Here is a 12712-nt window from a genome sequence, read left to right as displayed (position 1 = left end):
GGTTTAAAAGTCAATGATATTTCCCTCTTTAGCGGGTAATTGCTAAATGTCGAATTATTTGTTATATTTAACTCAGTCATAGGTCATTCCAACACCCCTGGAGCAAACGGTGACCTTTTACAATCAATGTTGACCAGCAGCAGTCAAAGGGGGTTGGGAGGCTCTGTCTCTCTCACAAACGACCCCTGCTGACCACATAAACACATGTGAACATTCCCACACCGCTGGGGAGGGTCATCAATGAGAGGGCAATGTTGAGTTAACGAGCGTGTGTGTGTGCGTGTATATGTCGTCTATAAATCTCCAACACTTCAGTACGTTCAAAGAGACTAGTCTGCAGTCACACACACACACAAATACACACACACACAAATACACACACACACAAATACACACACACACAAATACAGACATACACAAATACAGACACACACAAATACAGACATACACAAATACAGACACACACAAATACAGACACACACAAATACAGACATACACAAATACAGACACACACAAATACAGACGCACACAAATACAGACGCACACAAATACAGACACACACAAAACCAATGTGGTTTTCCTGTATCACAATGTTGCCTATTGTGCTAGGCTTGCTCTGAATTGCTTCCCTTACTGTAGCTCTTGTGAAGTATAGTTGGAATGGGAGGAGGAAGGCATATATATATTTATATAGAGAGAGAAAAAAAAAATATATATATATATAGAGAGAGAGAGAGAGATGCTTCTATGAACTTTTGAGGGATATGAAACTCTGTAGAGGTGAGTTGGGGAGTATGGAGGGAACACGAAAGAAGAAAACGTATTGAAAGAAAAACAGACGCCACAGATGTTTATCTCATCAGCCAGGGGCTGGAAAGAGAATTATTCACCCTGCCTGCTTGACTTGCTCCTTCCCTCGTTCCTTCTCTTGCTGTGTCCTGTACCAGGCAGGGGTCGCATCTCATTCCGCTCATCTCAATTACTTTCTCTCTTTCCCTCTCTTTCTACCATTCCCCCCACTCCCACTCCTCTCTCTACTCTCTCTCTCTATATCTCTCTCTCTCTCTATCTCTATCCCTCCTCTCTCTACCTCAATCCCTCCCTCTATCTATCTCTATCCCTCCCTCTCTCTACCTCTATCCCTCCTCTCTCTACCTCTATCCCTCCCTCTCTCTACCTCTATCCCTCCTCTCTCTACCTCTATCCCTCCTCTCTCTACCTCTATCCCTCCCTCCTCCTCCCTCTCTCTACCTCTATTCCTCCCTCTCTCTACCTCTATCCCTCCCTCTCTCTACCTCTATCCCTCCCTCTCTCTACCTATCCCTCCCTTCCTCTCTCTACCTCTATCCCTCCTCTCTCTACCTCTATCCCTCCTCTCTCTACCTCTATCCCTCCCTCTCTCTACCTCTATCCCTCCCTCGCTCTACCTCTATCTCTCCCTCGCTCTACCTCTATCTCTCCCTCTCTCTACCTCTATCCCTCCTCTCTCTACCTCTATCCCTCCCTCTCTCTACGTCTATCCCTCCTCTCTTTACCTCTATCCCTCCACTCTCTACCTCTATCCCTCCCTCTCTCTACCTCTATCCCTCCCTCTCTCTACCTCTATCCCTCCCTCTCTCTACCTCTATCCCTCCTCTCTTTACCTCTATCCCTCCTCTCTCTACCTCTATCCCTCCCTCTCTCTACCTCTATCCCTCCCTCTCTCTACCTCTATCCCTCCCTCTCTCTACCTCTATACCTCCCTCTCTCTACCTCTATCCCTCCTCTCTCTACCTCTATCCCTCCTCTCTCTATCTCTATCCCTCCCTCTCTCTACCTCTATCCCTCCCTCTCTCTACCTCTATCCCTCCCTCTCTCTACCTCTATCCCTCCCTCTCTCTACCTCTATCCCTCCTCTCTCTACCTCTATCCCTCCCTCTCTCTTGCCCCCACTGGTTTTAGGTGAAGCCCTCCTAGCAGTGCATTACTGCTCTCCTTATCATCAGATATTGTTGTTTATTTAAATAGCTATCATACAACTCTCTGAAAGCCCTACTCTAAAGCTGAGATGTAAGCAAACTGTACAGCAGGACCAACTGGAGTATGTCTGACAACAACCGTTGGTCTGACTGTGTCTCACACACATACCAACTTCCGTGGATGATGCAATGTGTGAATAGGAAAACAACGTGGTCAGTTCTGGTGCAAATAGAGAATAGGAGTGAGAAAATGTGTAGACATCACTCTATACTTCCCCATGGCAAAAGAAACGGGGGGGGCTAAATAGTTTGGCATATGGCAGCATTACTCTGATCCAAAACTACTCATTGTAATTTGACATACTATCTAATTTCATTTAGAAGTTTACAATCCTGAGGTTTTCTTTGAGCATTTCTTACTAATCCATCTGGAGTGAAAGCATAGAATATGATTTGAGTCAGCTTGTATGGTTTTGGCTTCAGACAAAGCTCCTCCATAGTGCTCAAAGACTTACACACATTACTGCACGCACGCACACACACACACACACACACACACACACACACACACACACACACACACACACACACACACACACACACACACACACACACACACACACACACACACACACACAATCACACATTTGTTTTACTATCCTTGTTAGGGTTGCAAATTCTGGGAACTTTCAATAAATTCCCTGTTTTTCCCAAAATCCCAACAACGATTTCTGGAAAACCTGGGAATTCTTTGAAAGTTCACAAAATGTTGGTAAAACTAATCCTTGTGGGGAACGAACAACTGATTAAAATCCTATTTTCCCTAACCCCTAAACCTAACCCTTAACCTAACCTTAACCCTAACCTCTTACCCTAACCACTAACCTTAATTGTAACCCTAAACCTAACCCCTAAGTCTAAAATTGAATTTTTCCTTGTGTGGACCGACTTCTAGTCCCCACAAGGATAGTAAAACCAAAAACAGACACACAAAAACACAATTACACACACACAATTACACACACACTTGCACACACATGCACACACAAACGCATGCACACAATATCCATCTAGACCAACATTAAAAGAAAATCATGACAAGGCTGGATAAGTTGGAGTCAGTATTGGTTTTCAGTGTGTCTGGCCTGGCATCATAGACAAAGGATGTGAGTTGAAGTTGAGGCTTCTTGGATGTCCAAACTGTGGAAACAATGTTGGTGCAGCCACAGCCACCCTCCATCCCTCATTCCTTCACTCTGCTATTAATTTCTTGAAAAACGTGAAAAATCTCTTTCTTTCCCACTCTCCATCTCTCTGACTTACCTCATTCTTTACCTCTGTTTCCTCTCAGTAGTGCTGCCCTAGCGCTGTCCCTCTCTCTCAGTAGTGCTGCCCTAGCGCTGTCCCCCTCTCTCAGTAGTGCTGCCCTAGCGCTGTCTCTCGCTCTCATTAGTGCTGCCCTAGCGCTGTCCCTCTCTCAGTAGTGCTGCCCTAGCGCTGTCCCTCTCTCTCAGTAGTGCTGCCCTAGCGCTGTCTCTCGCTCTCATTAGTGCTGCCCTAGCTCTCTCTCTCTCTCTGCCCTAGCTCTCCCTCTCTCTCATTTCTTGAAAAACGTGAAAAATCTCTTTCTTTCCCACTCTCCATCTCTCTGACTTACCTCATTCTTTACCTCTGTTTCCTCTCAGTAGTGCTGCCCTAGCGCTGTCCCTCTCTCTCAGTAGTGCTGCCCTAGCGCTGTCCCTCTCTCTCAGTAGTGCTGCCCTAGCGCTGTCTCTCGCTCTCATTAGTGCTGCCCTAGCGCTGTCCCTCTCTCAGTAGTGCTGCCCTAGCGCTGTCCCTCTCTCAGTAGTGCTGCCCTAGCGCTGTCCCTCTCTCTCAGTAGTGCTGCCCTAGCGCTGTCTCTCGCTCTCATTAGTGCTGCCCTAGCTCTCTCTCTCTCTCTGCCCTAGCTCTCCCTCTCTCTCATTTCTTGAAAAACTTGAAAAATCCCTTTCTTTCCCACTCTCCATCTCTCTGACTTACCTCATTCTTTACCTCTGTTTCCTCTCAGTAGTGCTGCCCTAGCTCTCTCTCTCTCTCTCTCTCTCTCTCTCTCTCTCTCTCTGCCCTAGCTCTCCCTCTCTCTCACTAGTGCTGCCCTAGCTCTACCTCTCTCTCAGTAGTGCTGCCGTAGCTCTCCTTCTCTCTCTCTCTCTCTCTCTCTCTCTCTCTCTCTCTCTGTAGTGCTGCCCTAGCTCTCCCTCTCTCTCAGTAGTGCTGCCCTAGCTCTCCTCTCTCTCTCTCTCTCTCTCTCTCTCTCTCTCTCTCTCTCTCTGTAGTGCTGCCCTAGCTCTCCCTCTCTCTCAGTAGTGCTGCCCTAGCTCTCCCTCTCTCAGTAGTGCTGCCCTAGCTCTACCTCTCTCTCTGTAGTGCTGCCCTAGCTCTCCCTTTCTCTCTCTCTCGGTAGTGCTGCCCTAGCTATCCCTCCCTCTCTCTCTCAGTAGTGCTGCCCTAGCTCTCCCTCTCTCTCTCAGTAGTGCTGCCCTAGCTCTCCTCTCTCTCTCTCTCTCTCTCTCTCTCTCAGTAGTACTGCCCTAGCTCTACCTCTCTCTTAGTAGTGCTGCCCAAGCGCTCTCTCTCTCTCTCTCTCTCTCTCTCTCTCTCTCTCTCTCTCTCTCTCTCTCTGTAGTGCTGACCTAGCTCTCCCTCTCTCTCTTAGTAGTGCTGCCCTAGCTCTCCCTCTCTCTCTTAGTAGTGCTGCCCAAGCTCTTCTCTCTCTCTCTCTCTCTCTCTCTCTCTCTCTCTCTCTCTGTAGTGCTGCCCTAGCTCTCCCTCTCTCTCTCAGTAGTGCTGCCCTAGCTCTCCCCCTCTCTCTCTCAGTAGTGCTGCCCTAGCTCTCCCCCTCTCTCTCTCAGTAGTGCTGCCCTAGCTCTCCCCCTCTCTCTCAGTAGTGCTGCCTTAGCTCTCACTCTCTCCCTTTTCTCTCAGTAGTGCTGCCCTAGCTCTCACACTCTCCCTCTCTCTCAGTAGTGCTGCCTTAGCTCTCACTCTCTCCCTTTTTCTCTCAGTAGTGCTGCCCTAGCTCTACCTCTCTCTCAGTAGTGCTGCCTTAGCTCTCACTCTCTCCCTTTTTCTCTCAGTAGTGCTGCCCTAGCTCTACCTCTCTCTCAGTAGTGCTGCCTTAGCTCTACCTCTCTCTCAGTAGTGCTGCCCTAGCTCTCCCTCTCTCTCAGTAGTGCTGCCTTAGCTCCCACTCTCTCCCTTTTTCTCTCAGTAGTGCTGCCCTAGCTCTACCTCTCTCTCAGTAGTGCTGCCCTAGCTCTCCCTCTCTCTCTCTCAGTAGTGCTGCCCTAGCTCTACCTCTCTCTCTGTAGTGCTGCCCTAGCTCTCCCTCTCTCTCTCTCTCAGTAGTGCTGCCCTAGCTATCCCTCACTCTCTCTCAGTAGTGCTGCCCTAGCTATCCCTCTCGCTCTCAGTAGTGCTGCCCTAGCTCTCCCTCTCTCTCTCAGTAGTGCTGTCCTAGCTCTCCCTCTCTCTCTCTCGCTCTCTCTCAGTAGTACTTCCCTAGCTCTACCTCTCTCTTAGTAGTGCTGCCCAAGCTCTCTCTCTCTCCCTTTTTCTTTCAGTAGTGCTGCCTTAGCTCTCTCTCTCTCCCTTTTTCTTTCAGTAGTGCTGCCCTAGCTCTCACACTCTCCCTCTCTCTCAGTAGTGCTGCCCTAGCTCTCACACTCTCCCTCTCTCTCAGTAGTGCTGCCTTAGCTCTCACTCTCTCCCTTTTTCTCTCAGTAGTGCTGCCCTAGCTCTACCTCTCTCTCAGTAGTGCTGCCTTAGCTCTACCTCTCTCTCAGTAGTGCTGCCCTAGCTCTCCCTCTCTCTCAGTAGTGCTGCCTTAGCTCCCACTCTCTCCCTTTTTCTCTCAGTAGTGCTGCCCTAGCTCTACCTCTCTCTCAGTAGTGCTGCCTTAGCTCCCACTCTCTCCCTTTTTCTCTCAGTAGTGCTGCCCTAGCTCTACCTCTCTCTCAGTAGTGCTGCCCTAGCTCTACCTCTCTCTCAGTAGTGCTGCCCTAGCTCTACCTCTCTCTCAGTAGTGCTGCCCTAGCTCTCCCTCTCTCTCAGTAGTGCTGCCCTAGCTCTCCCTCTCTCTCTCTCAGTAGTGCTGCCCTAGCTCTACCTCTCTCTCTGTAGTGCTGCCCTAGCTCTCCCTCTCTCTCTCTCTCTCTCAGTAGTGCTGCCCTAGCTATCCCTCACTCTCTCTCAGTAGTGCTGCCCTAGCTCTCCCTCTCGCTCTCAGTAGTGCTGCCCTAGCTCTCCCTCTCTCTCTCAGTAGTGCTGTCCTAGCTCTCCCTCTCTCTCTCTCGCTCTCTCTCAGTAGTACTTCCCTAGCTCTACCTCTCTCTTAGTAGTGCTGCCCAAGCTCTCTCTCTCTCTCTCTCTCTCTCTCTGTAGTGCTGACCTAGCTCTCCCTCTCTCCCTTTTTCTTTCAGTAGTGCTGCCTTAGCTCTCACTCTCTCCCTCTCTCTCTCAGTAGTGCTGCCCTAGCTCTCCCTCTCTCTCTCAGTAGTGCTGTCCTAGCTCTCCCTAGCTCTCCCCCTCTCTCTCAGTAGTGCTGCCTTAGCTCTCACTCTCTCCCTCTCTTTCAGTAGTGCTGCCCTAGCTCTCACACTCTCCCTCTCTCTCAGTAGTGCTGCCTTAGCTCTCACTCTCTCCCTTTTTCTCTCAGTAGTGCTGCCCTAGCTCTACCTCTCTCTCAGTAGTGCTGCCTTAGCTCTCACTCTCTCCCTTTTTCTCTCAGTAGTGCTGCCCTAGCTCTACCTCTCTCTCAGTAGTGCTGCCTTAGCTCTACCTCTCTCTCAGTAGTGCTGCCCTAGCTCTCCCTCTCTCTCAGTAGTGCTGCCTTAGCTCCCACTCTCTCCCTTTTTCTCTCAGTAGTGCTGCCCTAGCTCTACCTCTCTCTCAGTAGTGCTGCCCTAGCTCTCCCTCTCTTTCAGTAGTGCTGCCTTAGCTCCCACTCTCTCCCTTTTTCTCTCAGTAGTGCTGCCCTAGCTCTACCTCTCTCTCAGTAGTACTGCCCTAGCTCTACCTCTCTCTCAGTAGTGCTGCCCTAGCTCTCCCTCTCTCTCAGTAGTGCTGCCCTAGCTCTCCCTCTCTCTCTCTCAGTAGTGCTGCCCTAGCTCTACCTCTCTCTCTGTAGTGCTGCCCTAGCTCTCCCTCTCTCTCTCTCTCAGTAGTGCTGCCCTAGCTATCCCTCACTCTCTCTCTCAGTAGTGCTGCCCTAGCTCTCCCTCTCGCTCTCAGTAGTGCTGCCCTAGCTCTCCCTCTCTCTCTCAGTAGTGCTGTCCTAGCTCTCCCTCTCTCTCTCTCGCTCTCTCTCAGTAGTACTTCCCTAGCTCTACCTCTCTCTTAGTAGTGCTGCCCAAGCTTCTCTCTCTCTCTCTCTCTCTCTGTAGTGCTGACCTAGCTCTCCCTCTCTCTCTCAGTAGTGCTGCCCTAGCTCTCCCCCTCTCTCTCTCAGTAGTGCTGCCCTAGCTCTCTCTCTCTCCCTTTTTCTCTCAGTAGTGCTGCCTTAGCTCTCACTCTCTCCCTCTCTTTCAGTAGTGCTGCCCTAGCTCTCACACTCTCCCTCTCTCTCAGTAGTGCTGCCTTAGCTCCCACTCTCTCCCTTTTTCTCTCAGTAGTGCTGCCCTAGCTCTACCTCTCTCTCAGTAGTGCTGCCCTAGCTCTCCCTCTCTTTCAGTAGTGCTGCCTTAGCTCCCACTCTCTCCCTTTTTCTCTCAGTAGTGCTGCCCTAGCTCTACCTCTCTCTCAGTAGTACTGCCCTAGCTCTACCTCTCTCGCAGTAGTACTGCGCTAGCTCTCCCTCTCTTTCACAGTAGTACTGCCCTAGCTCTCCCTCTCTCTCGCAGTAGTGCTGCCCTAGCTCTCCCCCTCTCTCTCTCAGTAGTGCTGCCCTAGCTCTCCCTCTCTCTCAGTAGTGCTGCCCTAGCTCTCCCTCTCTCTCAGTAGTGCTGCCCTAGCTATCCTTCCCTCTCTCTCAGTAGTGCTGCCCTAGCTCTCCCTCCCTCTCTCTCTCTCTCTCTCTCTCTCTCTCAGTAGTGCTGCCCTAGCTCCCCGGGGAGGCTTTTTGATTTCGCTCTCAGAAACCGTAGCTAAAGCAAACACACAGGCCCAGCTACCACCCAGTGCTGAGCCAGGAACCCCTCATATACACACACGCGCAAACACACGTACACATAAACGCACCCACATACACACTCCCCGAATCACCATGCGTGAGACCCGTCACCTGACATAAAGGGAGAGAAATAGTAAGAGGGGGAGAGTGAGAATGATAGAGGTGCCAAATGTTATTTTTGCAGCATCTTCCTCTGTTTTGTCATGTTCACTGGACTATCTCACTACTGCCATGTCTCTAACCAGTAGACCGTTTGACCTTTGCACACACACAAACACCTCAACTTCTGGTTCTGATTTCCCAGTAGTACACCCTTTGCACCCCCCCCCCACTGCCCAATTCACCAGTCCCCCTCTTTTTGATGGGGTGTTGGGGGTGGGGGGGTGTTTGAGGGGGGCTAGGGGTGTGGTGGGTGGTGTAGACCAGTATAAAGAGCCCTTTATTCAAGCCGGACAGGGAGAGGAAATCAGCTTTAGAAGACAAAACAGAGGAGAGAGAGAGAGAGAGAGAGAGAGAGAGAGAGAGAGAGAGAGAGAGAGAGAGAGAGAGAGAGAGAGAGAGAGAGAGAGAGAGAGAGAGAGAGAGAGAGAGAGAGAGAGAGAGAGAGAGAGAGAGAGAGAGAGAGAGAGAGAGAGAGAGAGAGAGAGAGAGAGAGAGAGAGAGAGAGAGAGAGAGAGAGAAAAAACACAGGGCCGCACATCTGGAGTTATTACAAGCCTTCCTTCTCGCCAAGAAACGCCGACATTCCTGCCCTGGCTACAAAGCCATGGAGCCTCTGCAGTCATCCAGCCTCACTCACTCCCTCCCCACACACACACACACACAGTCTCACTGACACACACACATTCAAACTCGATGACATACAACCAACACACTCACCCTAACACTTTTATACACACACACACACACACACACACACCCACACACACACACACACACACAGTCCTCCCACACACATGCTTCCCCAAAAAGCTCACCAGCTAGAGAACCAATCCCTCTCCCCCTCTCCTCCCCTCCCCTCCAGCCCCTGTTCCCCCGCTACAATTACACAACACACGCAGCAAATTAATGCGCCTCACTTCCTGTTGACCCCTGACCTTCCACTTCTTGCTACCTCCCCAAAAGCCCAAGCTGTAAAAAACCTAAGACCCAGACAGAAGGGGAAAGAAAAAGAGGACAATAAGAGCTCCTCCTCCTTTCTCTCTCTCTCTCTCTCTCTCTCTCTCTCTCTCTCTCTTGCCTCCATCTCTCTCTCCTTCCCTCTCTCTCACCAGGGAAACGTTTGGTGACCATTTGTCTGCCACGTAAGCCTGCTGCTAGTTCTCACTCTGCCTCTCAGCGAGAATTCTCTCGTACTGAGGACCCTAACCCTAACCCTAACCTCTGGACAATGCTGTTACAACGCTGTTACAACCTCCACACAACGTCTCTCTGCTCCAATGGACTGCCATGGACAGACGACAGGAGTCTACCTGAATCAACACTTTCTCTGCTGGCAGAGGAAAGATGAGAGGGAGAGAGAGAAGAGGAGAGAGAGAGAGGAGAGAGGGAGATAGGAGAGAGGGAGTTGGAGGGTGAAAAAGTGGAGGGTAAATTTGGTTGAGATAGCATGAAGAGACAAATCCACTGACCAGCGCTATCACCAACCGGCAAAGGGGACTTCTCTCCGGAGAGACGCCAAGAGGTGAAAGAGGGAGAGAGGAGACGGAGAGCGAGAGTCCATTGACCAACCCATTCAGGACCCTCAAAATGGACTAGGTACCTCTCTCCTTTCTGTCTTGTCCTCACTGTGTTAAGTGTCTGTGAAGGAATGATGATGTAGACTGCTAAGTTTGTGGGAGGTGGTGGGTAGATGGATGGATGTGGCTATGAGAAGTTGGGTATGAACCACTATCTAAGTTGAGTGCGTTTCTCTACCGGTAAGTCTACAGATGGTTGCCGGTAACGGAGCAGTGTCGTCACCAAACCAACTTTACACTAAAGATCAAAGAGTTCTTAGTTCACTGGTCATTTCTTAGGTGTAGTGAAAAACACGGATTGTAAATATCCATTTTACCTCAACACTTAAGGTCAATGAGGACATACAAATTCCAGTCTAGTTAGCTTAGACACTGACTGTGAATGTGTCTGTGTGTGTGTCTGTGTGTGTGTCTGTGTGTGTGTGTGTGTGTGTGTGCGTGTGTGGGTGCGCGCGTGTGTGAGTGAGTGTGCACATTTTCATCTGCTTTCATCCGTAAGAAAAACTACTGACACATTGCACAATTTTAAAATCTCTCCTCTGTGACTCATGACAGGGTTTGAAATGACTCTCTCTCTCTCTCTCTCTCGCTCTGCCTTTCTTGCTGCCTCTCTCTCTCTCTCCCTGCAGGACACAGGAAGGAATACTCAGACTGCCAATCACAACTCATCACTTCTCCCTGACCTCAGCCATTTACTCTCCCGTCTTCTTTCTCTGTCTCTTCTCCAGACAAGACCTCTCCTTCTTTCTACACTGGGCAGAAATCCCTCTTCTCTCCTGAGCCCACGGGATTGGTCAAATAGCTATTTTGGATACAGTGCAGATAACGCAGTGAGTAGTGTGTATGTTTGAGTGAGTTCAGTGTCTATGTGTGTGTGTGTGAGCGCGAGTGTCTGCGTGCATGCGCGTGAGTGAGTGTGAGCATGTAAGTGTGTGTGTGTGTGTGTGTGTGTGTGTGTGTGTGTGTGTGTGTGTGTGTGTGTGTGTGTGTGTGTGTGTGTGTGTGTGTGTGTGTGTGTGTGTGTGTGTGTGTGTGTGTGTGTGTGCAGTATGTGTGAGTGTTTACATGTATATATGTGTACCTCCTTCACCCTCCTCCCTCGTGGACCAGCAGCCCGCCCCGCCTGCCCAGTGTTCAGACTACCTGTTCAGGAAGTAGTGGTTGCACAGTAGTCTGCACATTGGTTAGGCTGGGTGGGGAAGCGCGAGAATCAGGACACAGAGAGACAGCTAGCCAGTGGGCGACAGCAGCCAAAAAGACCATGGCACTACTCTGGGCAAGCCTGGCACAGCATTAAGAATCCAAACCACAGGTTCAACCACAGAAACAGGCCATGCCCAACTATATACCTGTCTAGTACTGTTGTGTTCTGTTCTGAGTTGATGACTGACTGTATGTCCTGAGAAATTGAAATACCTTTTTTGAAGATCAGTCTGGGCCTATTTAGTGTCTTTTCTGGGTTAAGACGTCTGCCATAGAGGTAGGATCCAGAAATGGTACTTTATATTTTGTAAATATTGTCATGGGCAAGAATTAAAACTGCAGATTTCAACTTTGCATAAGACTGTACATGCTATATAATTAAAATGTTACAGTTGAATGGGAAACACTGGTATTGGTAATGAACATCGATATTCTAAAGATGGCTTCTACTGGAGTGGTTATATTTCTATGAAGAACCCAAAATATTCCAACCACTGGAAAATGACCAAAATACAGCATACAGGAGGATGACTAAGATACAGCATACAGGGGGATGACTAAAATACAGCATACAGGGGGATGACTAAGATACAGCATACAGGAGGATGACTAAGATACAGCATACAGGGGGATGACTAAGATACAGCATACAGGGGGATGACTAAAATACAGCATACAGGAGGATGACTAAGATACAGCATACAGGAGGATGACTAAGATACAGCATACAGGGGGATGACTAAAATACAGCATACAGGAGGATGACTAAGATACAGCATACAGGAGGATGACTAAGATACAGCATACAGGAGGATGACTAAGATACAGCATACAGGGGGATGACTAAGATACAGCATACAGGGGGATGACTAAGATACAGCATACAGGGGGATGACTAAGATACAGCATACAGGAGGATGACTAAGATACAGCATACAGGAGGATGACTAAGATACAGCATACAGGGAGAGGAATGACCATAGATTGTTAACCCAAAGTGTAACTGTTGCTCTATGCTAAACTGAAGCTTACAATTAAGTCACTGCCTGAGCAACATAAAGAAGTGGTGGTTGTCTCAAGATGACCAATTGGCAGACAACCTCCAAGAAAGCTACATCTAAAGTCCCTGACATGAAATAAAATACTTGAACATATCTAAATGATGTCTATGCTTCTGATTCTTTTCTAAGGTAGGCTTATGTCTCCTGTAAAATGATATACATACTGTATGATGTCATGTGCCCCTTTTAGTTTTTGACTAGACTGACCCAAAAGAGAAGGGGGTTTACATCAATGTTGATTGACTGTCGCTCTCTCTCTCTCGCTCTCTCACTCTCTCTCTCTCTCTCTCTCTCTGCCTTTCTCTCTTTCTCTCTGCCTTTTTCTCTCTCTCTCTCTCTCTGGCTTTCTCTCTCTCTGGCTTTCTCTCTCTCTCTGCCTTTCTCTCTCTCTCTGGCTTTCTCTCTCTCTGGCTTTCTCTCTCTCTCTGCCTTTCTCTCTCTCTCTCTCTCTGCCTTTCTCTCTCTCTCTCTCTCTCTCTCTGCCTTTCTCTCTCTCTCTCTCACACACGCAATTGAGACTGATTCACACGATATCCCGGCTCTCTGATTCTACCAGAGGAATGAAAACCACACAGCAAAATGTTTCCAATTAACAGTCCG

The 12712-nt window shown here is 49.2% G+C and overlaps 1 protein-coding gene and 1 long non-coding RNA gene across 13 annotated transcripts in view; one reads left to right on the top strand and one right to left on the bottom strand.

Annotated features, from left to right (window-relative positions):
• Window positions 1-12712, bottom strand: part of LOC106563274 (dynamin-1) — an 83691-nt gene that overhangs the window by 16460 nt on the left and 54519 nt on the right. The gene's annotated exons all lie outside the window — the stretch shown is intronic.
• LOC106563277 (uncharacterized) lies at window positions 9282-12211 on the top strand. The gene is made up of 2 exons (XR_001319225.2): window positions 9282-9867; window positions 10577-12211. It is a non-coding gene; the product is annotated as an uncharacterized lncRNA (long non-coding RNA).

Source organism: Salmo salar, chromosome ssa11 (assembly GCF_905237065.1).
Source record: "Salmo salar chromosome ssa11, Ssal_v3.1, whole genome shotgun sequence".
NCBI lineage: Eukaryota > Metazoa > Chordata > Actinopteri > Salmoniformes > Salmonidae > Salmo > Salmo salar.
This window is presented reverse-complemented; position numbering and strand designations above follow the sequence as displayed.